The following is a 20,723-nucleotide window of genomic DNA, read 5'->3' as shown; positions in this document are numbered from 1 at the left end:
ATCCCCCTGCAAAGCCGAGGCTACAAGCGCACAGCAAAGGGAAGCGAACGGTGCATCTAGGTGAAGCCGTTGCTCTAAATTCATGCAAAATTCTCAAGGCTGACCAGTGCAATGCGTGCCGTTCTAGAATGAGGGATATATAGATAGAGATGGGTGTACTCAGGTTAGATTGTGACGCGATGATGTGGCGAATATTCTCACGTTTTATGCCTCATTTGTATACTGTTGTGTACTCTCCATATGCGATGTGATGTGAGCTGCCGCAGTGCACGACTTGGTGTAACAAGCCTCGAACCGCAAGCGTGGATTCTTTTTCTGCCGAGAAGTTGGCCCCGCGAAATGTACATGGTTCTGTCATGGCTCTAAAAATCGCTATTTTAACACTTATGAGCGTCTGTGGCCCTTTCACTACGAAGCGTACGTATACCTGCTGAGTCATTGCCTCCTCTCTGGTTTATTTCTTCTTTCCTTTCGGTTTGCTGATTCTGCCCTGCTCAGAACTTTGTGCCAAATCGCAGAACAGCCTACACTCCATAATTACAAACGAAATGCTTTGTAAAATTGGCGTGAGGAACTCTTGTTTCCTTGCCAGGGTACTCAGGGTTATACTTCGATTTTATGCATGTTTATTCAAAACCTACCCTTTAAATTTTTTCTTGCTTCTACTCTTTCGATCTCCTTCCCTCTTCCCCGGTGCAGGGTAGACTAATGGACTAAGCCTGGTTAACCTCGCTGCCTTTCCCTTATGACTTCTCTCTCTCTGTCTCTCTCTCTCTCTCTCTGCCTCTATACCAGGTATTTCACGAAGTGGGTTCTGAATATCCCTAAATATAGGAAAGTTGAGATAAATAAATTATTTCCTATAATTGCTTTTACCAGAGTCATACATTTGAAACGACTCAATGCAGTAATTAGATGAGAAGTTATGAAAATACAAGTAAAAACCTTTTTTAAGCAAAAGAGCCATGCTATCTATCCCAATAAAAGTCTTGAAGTGTGCCATTTGAACAGCTCAGAACCATATCCACAAGTGCAAAGAGCTAACGCTGCTAATTTTTACAGCGTAATAAATTACGGCCAATTTCGCATGAAAAAGAAAACTTCACATCTGAAGAGCACCACTCGCACTCCCTTTGTAGACGCCCACGAGTGGTGTGCTTGGTTGTGGCTCAGGTGGGCGAGCATCAAACGAGCGTTCTAGTCAAGCTGTGATCTTCTTTGACTCATGCTCGCTCGATGGTGAGGCGCAATCAGCTACGTCACTCATGAGAATCTATCGACAAGGGGCGTGCTAGTTGCGTCCTTCAGCGGTTCAGTTACGCTTTGTGTGGGAAATTGGCCGGAATTCTGTACGCTGTAAAAATTAGCAGCATTAACTATTTTTGCACTGATATGGAAATCGTTCTGACTTGGATGGCGTGCTTGAAGTCTTCGATTGGGATCAATCGCATGGCTATTTTGGTTAAGAAGGCAAATAGCCTGATTTCCGTATTTACTTGTTTCGTTATCTTATTGATCATTGTCAGATTTATTACTTTATGGTAAAACAATTAAGAGGGTATCATTTATTCACCTCACCTATTCTATTGTAAGGAATTTGGGACGCATTTAGTGCAACGCGCGGTATATTGACGATCAAGTCCTTTATTCACTTGTTTCAACTTTTTGAAGGTCCTTAAATATTTCCAGAGCCTCTTTGGCGGCTCTAGAAACAAGTAGTACGGTTTAACTCGTCCGCGTTAGTGAAAACTGGCACAGCAAAACCAAGGCGGCTTTAGCAAAACTCATTACCGGCCTGGAACGCCGGAAGCGTGTAGTTAGAGACCCTAGGTGAACTCTGGCTGAAAAGCAGCTTGCGCGTAAATATAGCCGGCAAACGCGTTGCACCAGTGGCTGAAACGCTTTACAAAGGAGACGCAACTACGCAACATGTGTTGAGCGCACACAAAGCGCTAATTACCAAGCCTGCTAGGTTTTGTTGGCGCGCTCGAAGCGCTGTACTCGATGGAAGCACTCATAAGCTATCGCGAACTGTGGCCAGAAGTGTGGACTTTCTTGTAATTTACAGAGCGTACGCGTGCCCGGTTTCCTGTAGAGTTGCGCCCAGGAAAATGCTTTCAGGGTGACAGGAAGGTTATCGCACGCATTATGCACTATAAAGTGGGATAGAGTAATAGCGCTAGAACGGGGGTGAGATACGGAAAGAGGAGGCGAGAGACTTTTAACTACGTTAAATGCTCGTAAACTATAGATTAGAAATCCCATATGGAGGCAGTCTGAGGTAACTCTCGTACCAAAAACCCGGCTTGCGCTCACATTAGTTATGCGGTGGTCTAGCACAGCGTGCCATTTCGTTCATCAAGCGTTCGAAATAGCGTCGAATTCACGTTGACGGTTATGTAAATATCACTGTTAATCTTCTTGGTAGCAATTGTGCCCCCTTTCAGCGGTTGCTTTTTGGAAAAAAAAAATATTATATAGTAAGTTGTGCGATTGAAGTACATGAATGGCTTGCCTTCCTTATGATAAACTTCTTCGTATAACACATGATACTTTGTGAAATGGGGCCTCTTGAGTACTAAATGCGTTGGAATAGCGCATATGGCGTAAAGGACATGTATCGCTTGCAGATAAAGCATGCCTTTTATAAGACTACGCGCTTCGAAAGCACGAAGGTGCCGCACCAGTGATTAGCAGTTATAGTGTTCGGTCGGTTTGTTCTCTTCTGTTCACAATTTGAATCGATCGCTGTTTTTTTTTTTTTCTTGTAAAGCGGAAACCAATTACCCAGATTGTCTATGTAGGAGGGGGTGCCAGCCTATAAATATTGTGACGTTTCATTTCGATAAACCAGCTACAAGACTGTGCGTGTCCTTGACCATCTTGTAAAGTCAATCGTTTTCTCTGCTTCTCTCGCCCATTTTCGTGGTTTCAAGAGACTGTCCTGGTCGGGCGGTCTGTGGTCGATGTTTATTGATGGTCAGTGGCCGTACTTGCAATGCAACGCTACCAAGGAAAAAGACGCCTGCTCTCGAGCAACCGTGTTGCTGAGAGTCTGCGAGGAGGGCTTGCAAGACTCCATTCCATTCTCAAGAACCGATGCAGCAATGAAAATTCGTGTGCTTGTAAATGAAGCCATGAGATATTTATGGAACACACCACGCTTGAAGCACACACGTCTGCACCGACTGGACCCGTCCCTTCGACTTCGACCCCCATCTGGACTCTCCCGACTAGAGACAGCAGTACTTTGCCGGCTCTGGCTTAGTGTCGCTTTCACAAGATCTTTCGCCTTCCGAGTCGGTATGGACGGGAGCGCGGCTTGCAGTGACCGCGGCGGCGAGGAGGTCTAGTAGTAAAACATAAATACCATAGAAAATGGATACCACAGAAATGGGCCTCGCAGTAGTTCAATTGGTAAGAGAATCCCACGCGTACTGCGAAGACGGGATCGTTGCTGACCTGCGGTCAGTTGTCTTTTCATCCGTTTTCATTAACATTATTTGTCATTTCTTTAATTCAATTAGTAAGTACGAGTAAACTTAACTATTTTGTCCTTGGTTTCTTTCTTTGTTGGTTTCTTATGATACGATGACTCAAAATCGGGCCCATCGGTTCCCTTCCTTCTCGCGCGCGCGCGCGCGCGCACGCACGCACGCATGCGCACGCACACGCGCACACGCGCACGCACACGCACACACACACACACACACACACACACGCGCGCGCGCACACACGCACACACACACGCACACACACACACACACACGCACACGCACGCACACACGCACACACTCACACACACAACGCGCACGCACGTACATTTTTTCGTCGTTATTTGTACTTTTCAACTAAAAACAAGTAATTCACCGTATACTTTCTTTAGTTTCGTTGTGTCGTAGCTTCATAGACTCTGGCTGTCAAAAATCCGGCACCTTGGTTCCCCATCCTCTCGTTCATAGATACAAGAACTTCAATCATAAATTACGATAACTAAGACGCGACTGTATTTTTCCTTCCTTTGCTGGCAGGCAAAATTTGTAGTGTTCATTACCTTCTATGACTTGGAAGATTGGCTTGCATACTGCGAACCTCGGACTTCTTTGACATTCTCGCGATATTATTCTATTAACTTTGAAGCCCGCTGTACATATTCATCGTCTCGCTCTCCAACACAGCTGGATTTTTCTTGGCTTCTCACGGCTATAGCTCTTTTGCACGAAGCGCTTCTTTGTGGGAGTTAAAAAAATGACAACTGTTAAGCAGTGTGACGAACTACACTAATTGTTACTGGAGTATAGTTCGTAGAAAGTGCGCATAAACCATTCATTGTAAATCTTGCGACTTCTGTTTCTTAGTACACGGACACTTGTTTTGAAGGCACCCCTAATAAAGTGCCAGAGTTGGTTGCCGCTCCATTTTCGAACTCTTCATTGCTGCTTATTCTTGTCGAGAGCCAAGTGCTTTCGGAAGCCTGTTATTGCCACAATGATCCAGTTGGAAAAAAAATAATTTGTAAGAATGAAACAACTGAGTTTCACTAAAAAAAAAAAAAATATGGTGCACCACATTTACACCCCCTCCCCCCCCCCCCCCCCGTCATGTGCTCAGAACTGTTACGGAAACAGGTGTTACTTCAGATTAGTGGCCCAAATTCACTACCAGATTTAGCTCAAAGAAAGGATCTCATGTGTCGCTTTAGCTACAGCAAGTTTAGCCGGGAGAAGTGCTAACCAGTTGAGTGCCTGACTAAGCCTCGGGTAACCGAGCCGTGCCCTTGCCAGCGCCTTTTTCGCTCCCCTCCTGTTACCGCTGTCTTCGCACCGCATAAAGGTAGCAGCCTTTGGAGCCGTTGACGGACGAGCCTTTATTTGCGCGAAGTGTCTCCTGAAAAGCCGAGATAGCCGGCTACGTACGTGCCACACGTTCGCGAAGCCACGGCTTCAGCGGAAGACAATGATGACGAACAAAGGAACTTGCACACGAGCCATGACTGCTACATTCTGTCATCCTTCGAAACAATTTCGGGAATTAAGCTTTGCCATATCGTGCCACGGCAAACTACCGCTTACTGAATGGCGCTCGCGCCATATTTTTTTAAACGAGAAGTAAGTCTTAAGCATAAAAATAAAAAATAAATTGCTTTCCGTAATCAGAAACTAACCTGTCAGCTACACAACGAGAGGAAAACGGAGAAACGCTGATGTAAAGTTTCAGACAGAAATGCCGGCTTGTGGTCGCAGTCTTTAGAATTCATATGTCCATAGTACAAAGCAGATCAGAGATTTTACATGTGCATTGCTTTCTCACAAGTTTCACATAGCATTAAGCATAGGCACCGACTTCACAGGCGCTGCGGGGCCCGGGAACCCCCCTAAGGGTAATTACCAGAGTTCTGTTACACACATCATTTGAGGTCTTTTTTGACTTGCCTCTAGCTTTTCAATTAAAATTTTATTGGGGTTAAAAGCTTGCAGCATCATTGTTGGCACGGACGTGCACGGATATTTTAATTCATACTTTCGCTTTATATCTGCAAATGCTGACAATAGCAGGACACGCGCATTAGAAGCAACAGCGGCTTCTGCTTCGTCCGCATTTTCTCAATTAAACATTTTTTTTAAATTGCCGCTGTGAACACCATGCACAGACCCAATATATTTAAGTATGTACACAGGACAAAGTTTATTATATTATTTTAAAGAGAAGGACGTAGCCACCTAACAATTATTTTAGTGGTACGGATAGCATATGCTTCGACAATGAATACTATGTTGCTGTATGTGCACTTATAAATGAAACCAATGGCATGAGGCATGCTTTGACGAGTAATTAGACGTTACACTATTGCATTATGGAGTCACATTGCTTCATGTTTATATTTATAGCCACAAGTTGTGTTGAGAAGTTGTTGTATATTGTGTAATTTGTATCTATGTTGTGCCTTATCGTCTTAACTAACTTTTCGTCAGGAAGAGGTTTCTTGATTGTATGTTTGTGTACTAAAACTTTCACGAGGCATTGCATGGCTTTTTTCATCGATGTGTATTTGTGCAGTTTACTGCGCACAAAATACATATATCTCCCTAAAGTGTTTAACTGCATCTCTTTCTTGCATAACTATCCGGGAGACGCCAGTCTCTTGGTGGTGGGAGGGGACGCGAGCTGTAAAACAGAACTTTCTCCTACTATGAGGTCTTGTAGATACTCATATAAGGTCGTTTCTTATATTACAGCTCAGCTGTATACCTCTTCCGGCCAAGAATATTTTCGTGTCTTTCTAAGCAAAAAACTCCCCATACTTGGGCTGATCCCGGAGATTGTGCAATGCCGGGCCAAACCGCGGCGGAGGTGAAGCAGGCGTTAAGCACTCCCCCATACGTGGACCGATCCCGAAGACAGTGCAATACCGGCCCGACCAGCGGCGGAAGTCAAGCAGGCGTTAAGCACTCCCCATACGTGAACCGATCCCGAAGATAGTGCAATGCCGGGCCGACCCACGGCGGAGGTGCAGCTGTCGTTAAGCACTCCCCATACGTGGGCCAATCCCGAAGACAGTCCATTATCGGCTCCACCGCGGCGGAGGTGAAGCAGGCGTTAAGCACTCTCCATACGTGGACCGATCCCGAAGACAGTGCAATACCGGTCCGACCCACGGCGGAGGTGAAGCAGGCGTTAAGCACTCCTCATACGTGGGCCGATTCCGAAGACATTGCAATGCCCGGCCAACCCGCGGCGGAAGTGAAGCAGGCGTTACGCACTCCCCATACGTGGGCCGAACCCGAAGATAGTGCAATGCCGGGCCGAGCCTCGGCGTAGGTGAAGCAGGCGTGGAGCACTCCCCATACGTAGGCCAATCCCGAAGACAGTGCAATACCGGCCCGACCCGTGGCGGAGTTGAAGCAGGCGTTAAGCACTCCGCATACGTGGGCCGACCCCGTAGACAGTGGAATGCCCGGCCGACCAGCGTCGGAGGTGAAGCAGGCGTTAAGCAGTCCCCATACGTGGACCAATCCCGAAGACAGTGCAATACCGGCCCCACCTGCGGTGGAGGTGAAGCAGGCGTTAATCACTCCCCATAAATGGGCCGATCCCGAAGACAGTGCAAAGCCGGGCCGACACCCGGTAGAAGTGCAGTTCGCCATCAAGGGCCCCACACCCACATACACAGCTTCGCTGGCCATCCTTCTTCACAGAGTGGAAGGGCACTGATATATATTTATGTGTCCTAGTATATCCCTGGGAGTGTTAGCCAGCGCCACCACTCACAGACCTTGGCGGCGGACGTGGAACGTCCTTTTTGCCGCAGGCGTCACGAGAACGGAATCTATGCAGGACACATAATTACCCAAGAAAGTGAATGGGGAAACGGCGCCGTGGTAGCTCAATTGGTAGACTTGCGGCAAGTTGTTTTTTTTCCTCCACTTTAATTTCCATTAATTTATCGCTTCTGTATTTCATTTATTAAGCACAAGTAATTTCCCCTATGTTGTCCTTGGTGTAAGTACGTGCTTGTTTGCTTCTTATAATATGACTAATAAAAATCGGGCTCCTCGGGTAACCCCCTTTCTTCTCGTTTATTACATAACGAGGGTCTCGAATCCGGCAACATTGATGCCTTCAGGTAGCATATGTGGCTTTATTGACCAGTTGCCTTCACCCAAAAAGATCACGTTCTCGAAGGCCCCTACGGCAAAAAGGACGTTCCACGTCCGCCGCCAAGGGCTGTGAGTGGTGGCGCTGGCTAACAGTCCCAGGGTTCTACTAGGCCACATAATTACCCAAGAAAGTGGATGGGGAAACGGCGCCGCGGTAGCTCAATTTGTAGAGCCTCGCTAGCGAAATGCGAAGGTTGTGGCAAGTTGCGGCAAGTTGTTCTTTCATCCACTTTAATTTCCATTAATTTGCCATTTCTTTATTTCATTTATTAAGCACAAGTAATTTCCCCTATGTTGTCCATGGTGTCGGTGTTTGTTGGCTTCTTATGATATATATATATATATATATATATATATATATATATATATATATATATAGAGAGAGAGAGAGAGAGAGAGATAGAATAACAGGGTGAATTTCGGAAAGCTGGTCGTGACCTCCTCTACCTCCCCCAACTGGAAAAATGAAAACGTTCCGCCTATGGCACTAATGTTTTCTTCAACTCAAAAACAGCAAAGGAAAAACAAGCAACGCGTTAGTTTTATAGTGCCCGAGAGCGCACCCACAGAAATATGTGCATCGTTATTGGAAAGCTTATTTTCTGAATGTAACCTAGTCTGAGGTTAAAATACGCATGCTTCGATTCGTACCTGCATTCAAACGATAACATGTAATAAAATACGGCTGTCTGCTGAATACCCTATATATATATATATATATATCTTTCTTTTTCTTTTTTTTCTTTCTACATATTTTTGTTGGGTTACTATTAGCATCAATAAACTAGCGGATGCAAGTGTTAGCAGCAGTCGGAATAGTTGTGTCGTCCCCCTAAAGGTTACAGTTAGCGTGTATAGATTAAATTGAGGAAGACCATTCACATCAGTAAAAAATCAATATTGAATCTTGAGATTCACGACAATTAGTCGCTTTAGAGTAGGAATAAGTGCCCGGCAAATACGTATACACTGCTTGTTCATGGTCTAGTGAGCAGATTCGAATTGTTCAAACAAAGTTATATTTGAAATAAAATCAAACGCACAATTAGCGATTAACAAGATTTTTTTTTTCATTTATGTTACTAAAAAACGAAAGAAATAGGATGCGGCGCTTGTTACTGTTCTAAGAAATTGGAATAGTTTGTCCTTTTCAACCCTCCTGGAAAAAAGTAGTTTTATGCGGTAGGTCAGTAGGTTATACTGATGTGACAAAATACGTCGCTGAACAAATGGGCCACCCACCGTGGTTGCTCAGTGCTTTTGGGGTTGGGCTGCTGAGCACGAGGTCGCTATATCGAATCCCGGCCACGGCGGCCGCAATTCGATGGGGGCGAAAAAACGCCCATGTACTTAGATTGAGGTGCACGTTATTAATTACTTTATTAATGCTGCACCTGTGACCTCAGTTACCTCTTACAAGTATCTCGGCCTTCACATATCAAATAACCTTTCTTGGCACTCGCATATTGACTATGTTACTAAAAACGCTAATCGCATGCTTGGTTATTTGCGCCGTAATTTTAGCTCTGCTCCTTCTTCCCTGAAGCTAACTCTTTATAAAACTTTAGTTCGCTCCAAATTGGAGTATGCTTCATCCATTTGGGATCCGACTCAGTCTTCATTAGTTTCTACTCTTGAAAGTTTTCAAAACCGCGGTGCACGCTTTGTCTTATCTAATGATCGCTATGCAAGTATCTCTTCAATGAAACGAACTCTTGACTTACCTGATCTTTCGTCACGCCGCAAATCTTCCCGTCTCTCCCTTTTTCACAAAGTTTTTCACTTGAACCCCCTTTTAAAAGAAACCCTTCTTGCCACTCCGTTTTATATTTCGGCCCGCACTGACCACAGCCTTAAAATCGGGGTGCCATTGTGCCGTACAAACCGGTACAGTGACTCATGCATCCCCAGGACAAGCACGGACTGGAATCACTTTCCCGCATCAATCGCACTCATCACCGACCCTACTAACTTCAAGACCGCCGTTCAGAATGCCTTCTGTTAATATTTTTGTTAATACTTTTTGTTTGTATTTTTACTGCGTTACTTCTTGTTTTGACTCCACTCCTTTCTGTAACGCCTTCGGGCCTTGAAAGTACGTGAGACGCCTGAAAGATATCGAAGCCAGCACTCGTATGCTTGAGGCCTCGATTGGCTGTAGGCACTTCAGGTTAAACTGGACAAAAGAATAATGAATCAGGCAACGTGGGCAAGAGAAACTCAGGTGCTGACTGGAGCGTTGTTATGCAGAATGAGGTAGTGAATGCGCCGGCAATGACAAATGGGCTTATCAAACGTATGGTCTCTGGAGTGACTTGGACTTTTCACTTGATTGTACGTATGCCTGCAAAAAAATATATATTTTCCTCTGTGGCTTGTTACCGCTACCGGCTTGCCTTATTTCGTTCCTAAAAAAAAATATTTTCTTGTAGTAGCTTTCAGCAGTTGCCCAATACCTTAGAAAAGGATTTATAGCACACTCTTATAGGTTCACCTTTGTTGACTACCTTTTTTGTGTGCTTTTATGACTTATCCTTCTTCCTCAAGCATTTCAGGATATTCGAAATCAATAGTTAATTGAGGCGAAATACTCATTTTTAGAAGACGCCAATGATGTGGCGGCTAATTCCATTGGCGTTGGCAACGGAAATTGTTGCGTAAGCAACTTGAGCTTTGTAACACTTGTAGAGTTTTTGAAACCTCACATCATTCTTAAACTGAAAGACCGTGTTCATCTATATGAAGGAACAGCGAGTTATATTGAACGAGTTATTGAAATATATTTTCCTCCTTTTCTCAACAACCATGCTTAAACGAGCAAATATGAAATAACGGTCAGTAACGGATGCCTCTACAGCGTGAGCGTTGGGCTAAGTAACGAAATTATATAATATACCGCGGACAAAGGTGTGGGCGCAGGTCAGCCAGACGTACTAAGGAATAACCCAAGCTAGAGAGGAACTAAGTTATACACGGACCGCAGACGTGAGACTGTACACAGACACATAAGGATAAATACAGATAGTAGATTTAACAGGTTTGCCACTCTAGCCGCTAAACTCGCTTCAGGTTCTGCACCACTCACAGTTCCAATGGTGGTAGATTCAAGCCGCAGCGATGGGGTAGCGTTGGCTGGGGCAACACAGCCTGTCTCGGAAGCGTCAGGAGCCGGGGCGAAGCCCGGCCACGCCAGGATCCGCCAGGTGGTCCCCGAAGACAACGCTGTAAGCCGGGGCCAAGCCCGGTTCAGCAGGGGCAGGACCGGTGACGTCGGGACGCGGCCCGTCGCTCGATCCGCAGTGCCCGGCGAGAGCTGCTTCTGCTGTTCCGCTCCGCTCATCTTGTCGGCTCCGTCACTCGATCCGATCTCGTGGGACCCGCGCAGCAATCACGCGCACAGTCGCGCTTTTCGGCCCCGCACACCGACACAAGCACCGATTCCGACGCCCGCGCACTTCAAATGCCATCCTCGTACTACAATACGTTCTATAATGGTGTCATCTCCATGGTACCAGATGACATGGCTATAAGGGACTCATAACCGCAGCCGCTCAAGCAGTTATTTTACTTAATAACATGTGCACACGTGAGATTCAGGAAGATTATGCTAGTGTTACCTGAAAGGATGAGCCGTTTTCCTTCTAATGACAAGTCGTGCAGTGCGCCACTTAAAGGTTAGCAGAACTGAGTAACGGATGTTGGCGGTGACCGATAGATACAGGCGACAACTAAATTGAGTTACCACTGTGGACACTGTGGTGGGTCCGTGCGACTCCGTTACGGTCGAGCCTGAGAACGGGGCGATAGCAGCCTTCTCCGCCGTATACCGCTGCACCTAGCGTTGCGTTTGCCCCAAACCAGCAGAGCGTCATTATTATTCAGTACCACCAGACACACGGCGCGTCTTTCCGTGCACCGTGATGATGACACGTCTATGCACAGGCAAGTAGAATACACAGCTAGACATATTCAGGCATTATATATCCTTTGTGTCACTTTGTTACACGCATACGCACTCTCATCCTGAATTGGCTATGAATGGGAATATACCTAGTGGCACGCACTCAATAACTCAATAGGCAACGAATGGGTTGCTGAGAGAGAGAGAACTAAACTTTTATTTTCCGAAACGGTAAACCGAGTCAGAACCCCGTTCACCCTAGGTGGGAGGATTCCTTATTCCAAGAACCCTCTGGCTTGGGCTGCCTCCTTGGCCCGGGCGACGAGACTGCTGCTGAAACATAAAAAAAATTGACGAAATCAATGAAGCCGTTCAACATCATGTGCTCATCTTGTGCTCATCATTAAGAGTTATGTGTACTTTACGAGGCGCCGACATAATTAATGTGCGCAGGTTTTACGTCGTGGTTTATTCTCTTGTTAGGCACAACTGAGGTACGCCCTGTTCTAAGAAAAACTAAGGAATGTTGTTTCTCCTATCAAGTCAGGTGCCCCCGAACAAATTAAATGACGAGGTCCTGAAGGAACACATGGCACATATCAGAGAGGCCGATTCACTTGCACCACGTTTTTCATTTTCGTTTTCTTTAACGTCTACCTAAATCGAAGTACTCGAGTGTGTTTGCATTTCAGCCCCACGCTGAAATGTGGTCGCCACTGCCGGGAATAAAACTTGCGACGTCGTGTCCCGCAGCGAAACGTCATGGCACCGAGTTACCACGGTGGCTGTCAGGTGCCTCATATGCGTTTTCATTTGCATGTTCGCTCCTCGCTGTCGTAGTGCCATGACTGCCCGCAGCTGGATGACGTAAACAGTATGTCTTCTCGAGGGGCACGGCTTCTTGCTCGCTGCAGCCTCACCGTTTCGTTTCTGTGCGCTCTGATACCCGAAGTATGTCATGCTTCCGTTCCGCGTGTAATCGCATTTTTGCAGATCCAAAACAATTATATCGCTTATACGGAGAGTTCGCTTCCATTTCCCCGATTACGATGAGTCCGCCAAAACTAAATGCTTAGATTATTGTTAGATTTTTGTTAATTACTGATTAATTACCCCGTATCATCTGTTACTCCGTGGTCGCCACCACTGACGGCACGTCTATGGCGAAACCATCTTTTCATATCGGAACGGCTATATTTAAGTATTGCTTATTGTCTTCGCAAGGACACCCTGTATATCGGTTTTCAGCAAGAAGTTTCGTATTAGATACATTACATTAAGGTTGTTAGCTATGATGCAAGTGGTTTCAGTATAGTCTGCTGGCGCTTAAAGCCATTGTGTACAGCCATTGTGTACGAGATATTTATGCATGAAGCAAAAGCAAATTAATAGGTGTACTTTTTCGGTCGTCCAGTGTGGCATGAAAAAAACATGAAGTATATCGTACAATGCACATTCAACTCTTTGAATAAAGAAGTGGGGGGGAATTTCGAAAGCTTTTTAGTGACATTGAAAGGGCATATCTTTCTGGGTGCAGGGCACACCTAAAGGCCACGGGATACAGAAGAAAGCGCATCTTCAATGTCATCACAGCGCACATGCTCTTATCAAAATGGGACAGGTAGAGTGAAACAGCGCTCTTTAACTCTGCCTGTTCATTTTTGTTATTGAGTATTGTGTGCGCTGGTGAACACATTCAAGATGAAACGTTACTGACTCGCCAGATGTTGAACCCTTGGAGTAACTCGTTAAGAATAGTAAAAATACGCAGTAACTACAGAGCGCTGAGATCAGTGCGCTGTGCTTCGCGTAAGAAATAATTTCCACACTGATTGTGATTACATTTCGATAATGACGACGGCATATCACAATTGTCGTCGTATTCCATAGTCTTCGTCATGCCGTGGCAGTCGTCATGCCTTGATCATGATGTCGTGGTAGCTATTGCTCCATTGTCAACATATCGTCGTCATCGCCGACTAGGCGTCAGAAATCGCTAGCGTCTTGCAGGCGTTGCACGTCGGCGCTGCACGAGATGAGACTGCGAGAGCGACGGGTAACCGTCGGCATTAGTCCGCGCCCAGTGATGTAGTATATTCCTAAATAGCGGTGGTGGGGCTGGAGCGGTGTGTGTAGGGAAGGAGATAGTAGGGGGGGGGGGGGGGGTCAAGTTGGCATTTTTAATGGTTTAGGATAAAGCGCATTCCCTATGAAATGTTTTGTGCTTGTTCTTTGTGCTCTGAAATTACCAAAGCTCTGGCGAATAAATCACGCAGGAGCATTAATCCTGGTCGGAACAACCTTGGTGCTTCAATAATATAGGATCTATATAGCATATCGAATGTTGTCTGTTGCTGACGTGCTTCTTTTCATAGTTGTGATTGCGTGTTCTCGATGTCAGGCGTGCATTTGTTTACTACGTTGTCTATTTCACACGTGTTCTATCTCATCATTTAACAGTATTTTCTAAATCTTAATTTATCAGTTTGCGGTTTTCACATGTGGGCGTGAATTAGGTTTTCGTAGACCATCTGTGTAAAAAGCATGATTTGCATTACCTTCTCTTCTTATGGAAAAAAATAAAATTGCTATTGTGAAGCTACCTTTCCCAATGCCTATTATTGGGCTTGTGAATATTTTCGAAAGCTATGCCCGAAATTAGTCCCGCTAACTCTCTAGCTATGCTTGTGACGTCTGCACAGCTGCGGGCGTGATGGGCAACCTTACACACTCTCGTTCATCAGGTTCACGTTTCTCTACTTCGTATATCAATTACAAACTTGTGATTTTTTTTTTTTCGTTTGGACCGCCACACCAACGCCCACGCCGATGGACACGACGACAGTAGAAAAGAAGTGTTGGGAAAAGGTTGGAAAGGACAGGACACTAGCGCTCTGTCCTGTCCCAACCGTTTCTTCCGTTTGTCTTGTTCGCGCTAGTAACTATGTCACAGAACCTGTGTCCATATAATTTAGAGAGCCTAGCATGTTGTCTCTCTAATACAATTGCTGTCGCAATAAAAAGATACTTTCAATTCATCTTCTCTTGGACATCCATTCATCTTCTTAAATACCTTGTCGATTTCATTCCAGCTGAATTCGTGAAAGAACAATTTCGCCTGGTCCTAAAGGCGCACATCGCAATTTAAGATCGTGCACCCGTATATTGTCTGTTTCTGACGTGCTTTTTTTCATAGTTGTGATTGCGTGTGCTCAATGTCAGACGTGCATTTGTTTCCTACGTTGTCTATTTCACACGTGTTCTATCTCATCTTTTAACAGTCTTTTCTAAATCTTAATTTATCAGTTTGCGGTTTTCATATGTGGGCGTGAATTAAGTTTTCGTCAACCATCTGTGTAAAAAGCACGATTTGCATTACGTTCTCTTCTTATGTCAAAAATATTATCGCTATTGTGAAGCTACCTTTGCGAATGCTTATTATTGGGCTTGTGAGTTATTTTCGAAAGCTACGCCCGAAATTAGTCCCGCTAACTCTCTAACTGTGCTTGTGACGTCTGCACATCTGCGGGCGTGATGGGCAACCTTACACACACTCGTTCATCAGGTTCACTTTTCTCTACTTCGTATATGAATTACAAACTTGTGATTTTTTGCACACTATGGAGCGATCGCGTACGCTAAACCCACCTCGAGTTTTTTGTTAAATGCCTACAAAGCGGGAGAAGTCGGCCTATACTTCTATAAAGAAATGCACGACCAATGGAGGGATCGAACCGCTTTCTTCCAGTGCAGTAACCCAAAGCTCTATCCATTAGGTTACGATTGCATGAATGCTTCTCCCTTGACAATGTCACCCTTTTAAACGTCTGTCGCGCTGGTCGCGTGCTATTTTCTCGCATTGTTCCCCCGTGACAGCTATCGCCTTGACACACTCTGTTATACTGCGTTGCCTTCGAGATCCTCACATGTTTTTCGTCAAATGAACGTGCTACCTCCAAAATATGTAAAGTTTACAGAAGTTCTTCAGGGGGCTCACGACAAGGTGGGAGTTTAGACTGATCGCGGACACCGCATGCAGCTTGTAGATCTCGCAGCTACTGATTGAGTTAATGGAATCAAAGAGTCAACGAAGTCTGAAAACATTGAACTGTCAAAAACCGTGTAGTTAAAGATCAGGGCAGAACAGGCGCCTCTCTTGTGCTATAATGAAAAGCTGGCTGGTTCTCAACCAGATTAACCCGTCCATGGTCACAGTTTCCTTTTTATTTTTATAGAGAAAAATGGGCACTTTGCACGCTAGACCGCTCACGCCATATATTTTTGCAGAGATTTCTCGTGGTGCTCCCATATTACAATCGGTTAGAAAACCAGAATTGAGCACGTGTGCATGAAATAAATTATAAAGAACAACACTTGAACGGTTTGGTTCGGCTTTAGCATAGAAAATTGTAAAAACGAGAAACACATTCCCAATCCTCTCCAACCTATTTCCGAAAAAGTTTTTTTTTTGCTCGTCCACTTCATCATTCTCGAAGTTTGCTTGAGTGGAGCTTCGTGGAATTCTTCCCAGTCGCTTGCTTTATATAAGATGTCGAAAAGCAGTGTATGGATTTCTCGCCCATCAAAACTCGCTCATCCTATCGTTCGCTGCAGCCGCAATTCTGCCCGTCGAAGCAAGTTGCTAAAGATTACTGTCATCCGAATCTTTTTCTCTCCCTCTACATCCCAGCAACTTCTACCTGCCAGCAATTCCACGAAGTACGTCGTATGCCAGGCACCGGTTACCTGAAGCAGAACTCATCAGGCGATGGAGATTCGATTGGTCGAGGGATATATTTCTGGTTTTTTGGAAACGGCCAGAGAATGCTGCGTATGCAGGAAAATCTACATGGCAAAGGGGAGGGGGGAAGGGGGACTTCAAGCAGGCTATAAGGGAGACAGAAGCAGACAAGAGGAAAGTAAGAGGTAATGTCTGCGGCATTCCTTTTCTTTTTTTTAATGCGAAAGCATTATGCGTATGCCTCATGAGGCGAAAAATCCAGCGTCGCCCGCGTTGGCGTGACTAACGATGGTCCAAAAAGTCCAAATGGTCCAAGTGAGTCAATCGAGGCAGTTGATGACATCAGGTAAGGAAAAGGAAATTAAGACAAATTGAATTAGAGCAGGATGAATTAAGCCAGGTTTGATTAGAATAGAGTTTATTACGGCACTCAAACCCATGACTTTTGGTGTTAATTAAGGTGACCTTACCTATAGGGCACCGTTAATTAAGATAGAGTTAATTACGGCACTCGTACCCACAATCTTTGGGGGGAGTCGAACCCTCGACCTTTTGTGGGAGTCAAACCCGCGACCTCTCGTGTTCATTAAGGCGAAGATAAAATTAAGGCGAATGAAAAGGCATACGCATCGCGCGGTTGGCTCAGTGGTTTCGCATTCATCCGCGTAGGTATAACTAAGCGCCCCTTGAATTTTGTTTTCTTTCTGCTGTAGGTTTTTATTTTCTTTTTCCTCTCCACAAACGCGGTTATATAGCCGTGCAAAGTGGAGGGAGCAGGAGAAAGAATGATTCGCATTAAAACGTATCTTTGACCTCTGCTGCTCCTGTAGGTATCAAACTATCTTCACTCTGGCAATATAAAGCAAGAATCTACATAGACAACGCAGGATGCCGATTCTGTACAGATTGTTTGACGCATTATTCGTAGTCACCTTGAGTGCCTTAGTGTGACTGTCAAATGGATAAGAGACGAAAGCCCTTTCCTTTCTTCCTCTAGAAACATTTACCGTCGGAAAGGTTTGTTCTAAGCTCGTATTCACAGAGAAGTCCTTAGCAAGAACGTTTCTAAGCAAATGGCTGCAGCCACTTGCAATATCGAACATATCATTAACGATGGTAGCTCATTTCATGCACTATTAGTGCCCTAAAATAAGATTTCACCATATGCGTAAAATACGGAAACCTTTTCATTTTTCTATCTATTGCTTAGCAAGTACGGGACGTAAATAGCTCGCAACATAAACAAATAAAGAGAAACTACATTATATATTTTTTGTCGCTGAGAAATATCCAGCAAAAGTGCAGCGGCAAGAGTGTGTTAGGCCGCTCGACACAAATTTTCCAACGATAGTGTTTACTGTCAAGTTCGGAATCGTTCGAAAAATGGCCACATGCTCGTAGAACAATCTTGACAAATAATGCTGCGCATGGATCCAATTCTCGTTTCATATATAAGTCACCATATTGTGTTAAAAGGTATTTTTCACCATCCTACAGGTAAGCGCCCCGCATAGGCAGATAAAAGAAAAATTGGCAGTTTCGCAGCGCGAAGCATTGACAGCGATAGCGTGGTTTAGCGTTTAGCTTGGGTTCCTCGGACTGTGTTCTAACTATGCAGGGTTGCAACATGTTGGCGCAGCGCAGCACGCAAGGCAACTCCTGCTCGGCAGAGGAAACAGCCCCCTGGCAGCTAGCTACCAGGCGTCTTAGAACGCTGGCGGGATGAGGTGCGTCGCCACGGGCGTTGCAGGTGTTGCTCCTCTATGGCGCACGAGATGAGACGGACGGGTAACCGCCTGCTTTAGTCGGTGCCCAGCGTAACGTTCACTTGGAAGTTTGCTGCCGGTTTCACCCAGAGCAGCGCATACGGACTGCAGCTCAGCAGGAGCACTAGGGACCTTATATGGTGTACCCTTAACGCACATGCCAATAGTGGCAGCAGAACGTTGGTTTGGCCCCACCACCGAGGTAGTTCTCTGTATCCGAGGCGGTCGATCGTGGCGCTGATGGTGCGTCCACTTCGCTTCGTCGTTTTTGTCAGCCGAACGCACTCCGGATCTGTGGAGATGCTTGAGACCCTCTGACCCTTAGCTCAGGAGACGCGCATGCGCAGTCGAGCGGGACAGTATTACAACAACGATGGCGCCGGTAGCGTGAATGCACCTCGAGCGTCCGTATAGCTGCTCCCGCAATAAATATGAGGATATCGTATTTGAGTAAAACAACCTACAAAGAAGGGATGTTTCATTATTAGGCTAGTATCTAATAGGCCTATAGTATCATGCAAGGAAGGAAGGAAAAAGTGGAGAAGGAAGGCAGGGAGGTTAACCAGTTTTGCCTAACCGGTTTGCTACCCTACACATGGGAGGGGGATGGGGGGGATGAAAGATGGGGAGAAGAGATAGAGGGCACATAACACGGCACACACATCGTTGGTTACAGTCTGTCACTCTTGTGTGGTACGTGACATCACTGTCACAGTCGCTTGTCCAAGCCCGTATCCTTCATAAACCGAAGTAGTCCCTTCGTCGCCTTCAGCTGCGATGTCTTCAGTCGGCGATATGTGAAAATGGTTGCAACTGACAATGGTCTACTGTCAAGGTGCGCTAGAACGGACGCCATGGACTGTCTCTGAACATTATATTCAGGACAGTCGCACAGAATGTGTTCCAGCGTCTCCTCGCAAAGACAGGCATTGCAGAGAGCGTTGTCGGCCATTCCAATGCGAAACGAGTAAGATTTCGTGAAGGCCACCCCTAGCCATAAGCGATAAAGCAGGGTGGCCTCACTTCGGCGGAGTCCGGTTGGCATACAGAGATGCATCAAGGAGGGCAGGTCGTGTTGATGATCGCTGCGGTTGGTCTGGCTGCTTGGTGTGCACCATAGAGAGAGCGTGATCTCCTGTGCAAGCACTTGAAGTCTGCTGGCTGCGTCGGAACGTGAAAGTGGTATGGCCTCTTCCTGTGTGTCTTCAAGAGCTGTCCGAGCGGCTTTATCGGCGTCTTCATTTCCGATGACGCCGCAGTGACTTGGCAGCCACTGAAACGTCACGCGATGTCCTTTCTCATGTGATGTATGAAGTAGGCATCTAATATCGAATACGAGCTGTTCAGATGGCCCGCGACGCAGAGCTGATAGTACAGATTGTAGGGCTGCCTTTGAGTCGCTGAAAATTGACCATTGTCGAGGTGGTTCCCGATTGACAAAACAAAGTGCAGCTCGAAGAGCAGCTAGTTCCGCAGATGTAGATGTCGTTGGGTGGTCAGTCCTAAAGCTGATGGTAATACCTCTTTCTGGGACGACTGCAGCACCGGACGAACACTGGATGTTTGTGGAACCGTCAGTATAAATATGTGCACTGTCTGCGTACCTCTCGTGCAGAAGAAGCAGAGACAGTTGTTTCAGCACAGGCGACGACAGCTCAGACTTTTTCCCGATTCCTGGCACGTTGAGATGGACTGTGGGGCTGACAAGGCACCAAGGGGGCATCGATGGTTTAGATGCAGCGGTGAAGCCCGAGGGAAGTTTGTCGTTGTACTTGACAATAGTTTTTGAGAATGATGCTTGGTGCCTGTCTGAAGGTAGTGTTGCAAGGTGGTGATAGGGGGCCCGTGCCAAATGTCTGATATGCGTTCTCAGGGTTTCCACCATGATGTGAGTCTGCATTGGATGGTCCCGAGCAATCGCAATAGTTGCCTCAGTTGACGTGCATCTCGGCAAACCAAGACAAACTCTGAGTGCTTGAGCTTGCGCTGCTTGCAGAACACGAATATTTGTCTTGCAGGTGTTGTTCAGTACAGGTAGACTGTATCTTAAAAAACCGAGAAAGAGAGCTCTGTAGAGTCTCAGCATTGCGTCTACTGACATCCCCCACGTCTTTCCTGTCAGGTATTTAAACAACTGGGAGGTTGCTATTAGGCGTCGTTTCATGTAAGCCACGTGCGGGCTCCAACAGAGGTCTCGGTCGATAATTACGCCTAGAAATCTGTAGGTTCTGACATAGGAAATGGTCCGCCCGTTGATTGAGATGACATAAGGCGTCATTGGTTTGCGAGTAAACGCCACTAGGGCGCATTTTTCTGGCGATATGCTGAGACCTTGTTCACACAAGTAGCTCGCTGTCAAAGTAGCCGCTCTCTGAAGCCGTGCACGTATCTGAGGACGTGTGACTGCCGAAGTCCAGAGACAGATGTCGTCTGCGTATACTGAAATTTTGGTGGTAGTTGGCAAGTGTTCAGCAAGCCCAATAAGAGCGAGGTTGAATAGCGTCGGGCTGAGAGCACCGCCTTGAGGAACGCCCTTGCTGGTATAGCGTCGCGTAGTTGGGCCATCGTCAGTTAATACATAGAATGATCTTGCAGATAGGTAACTTGCAATCCATAAAAATACTCGGCCACCTAGGCCAACCGTCACAAGAGCGTCG

The sequence above is a fragment of the Dermacentor andersoni genome, chromosome 4 (assembly GCF_023375885.2).
Source record: "Dermacentor andersoni chromosome 4, qqDerAnde1_hic_scaffold, whole genome shotgun sequence".
Taxonomy (NCBI): domain Eukaryota; kingdom Metazoa; phylum Arthropoda; class Arachnida; order Ixodida; family Ixodidae; genus Dermacentor; species Dermacentor andersoni.
Note: the sequence above shows the minus strand (reverse complement) of the source record.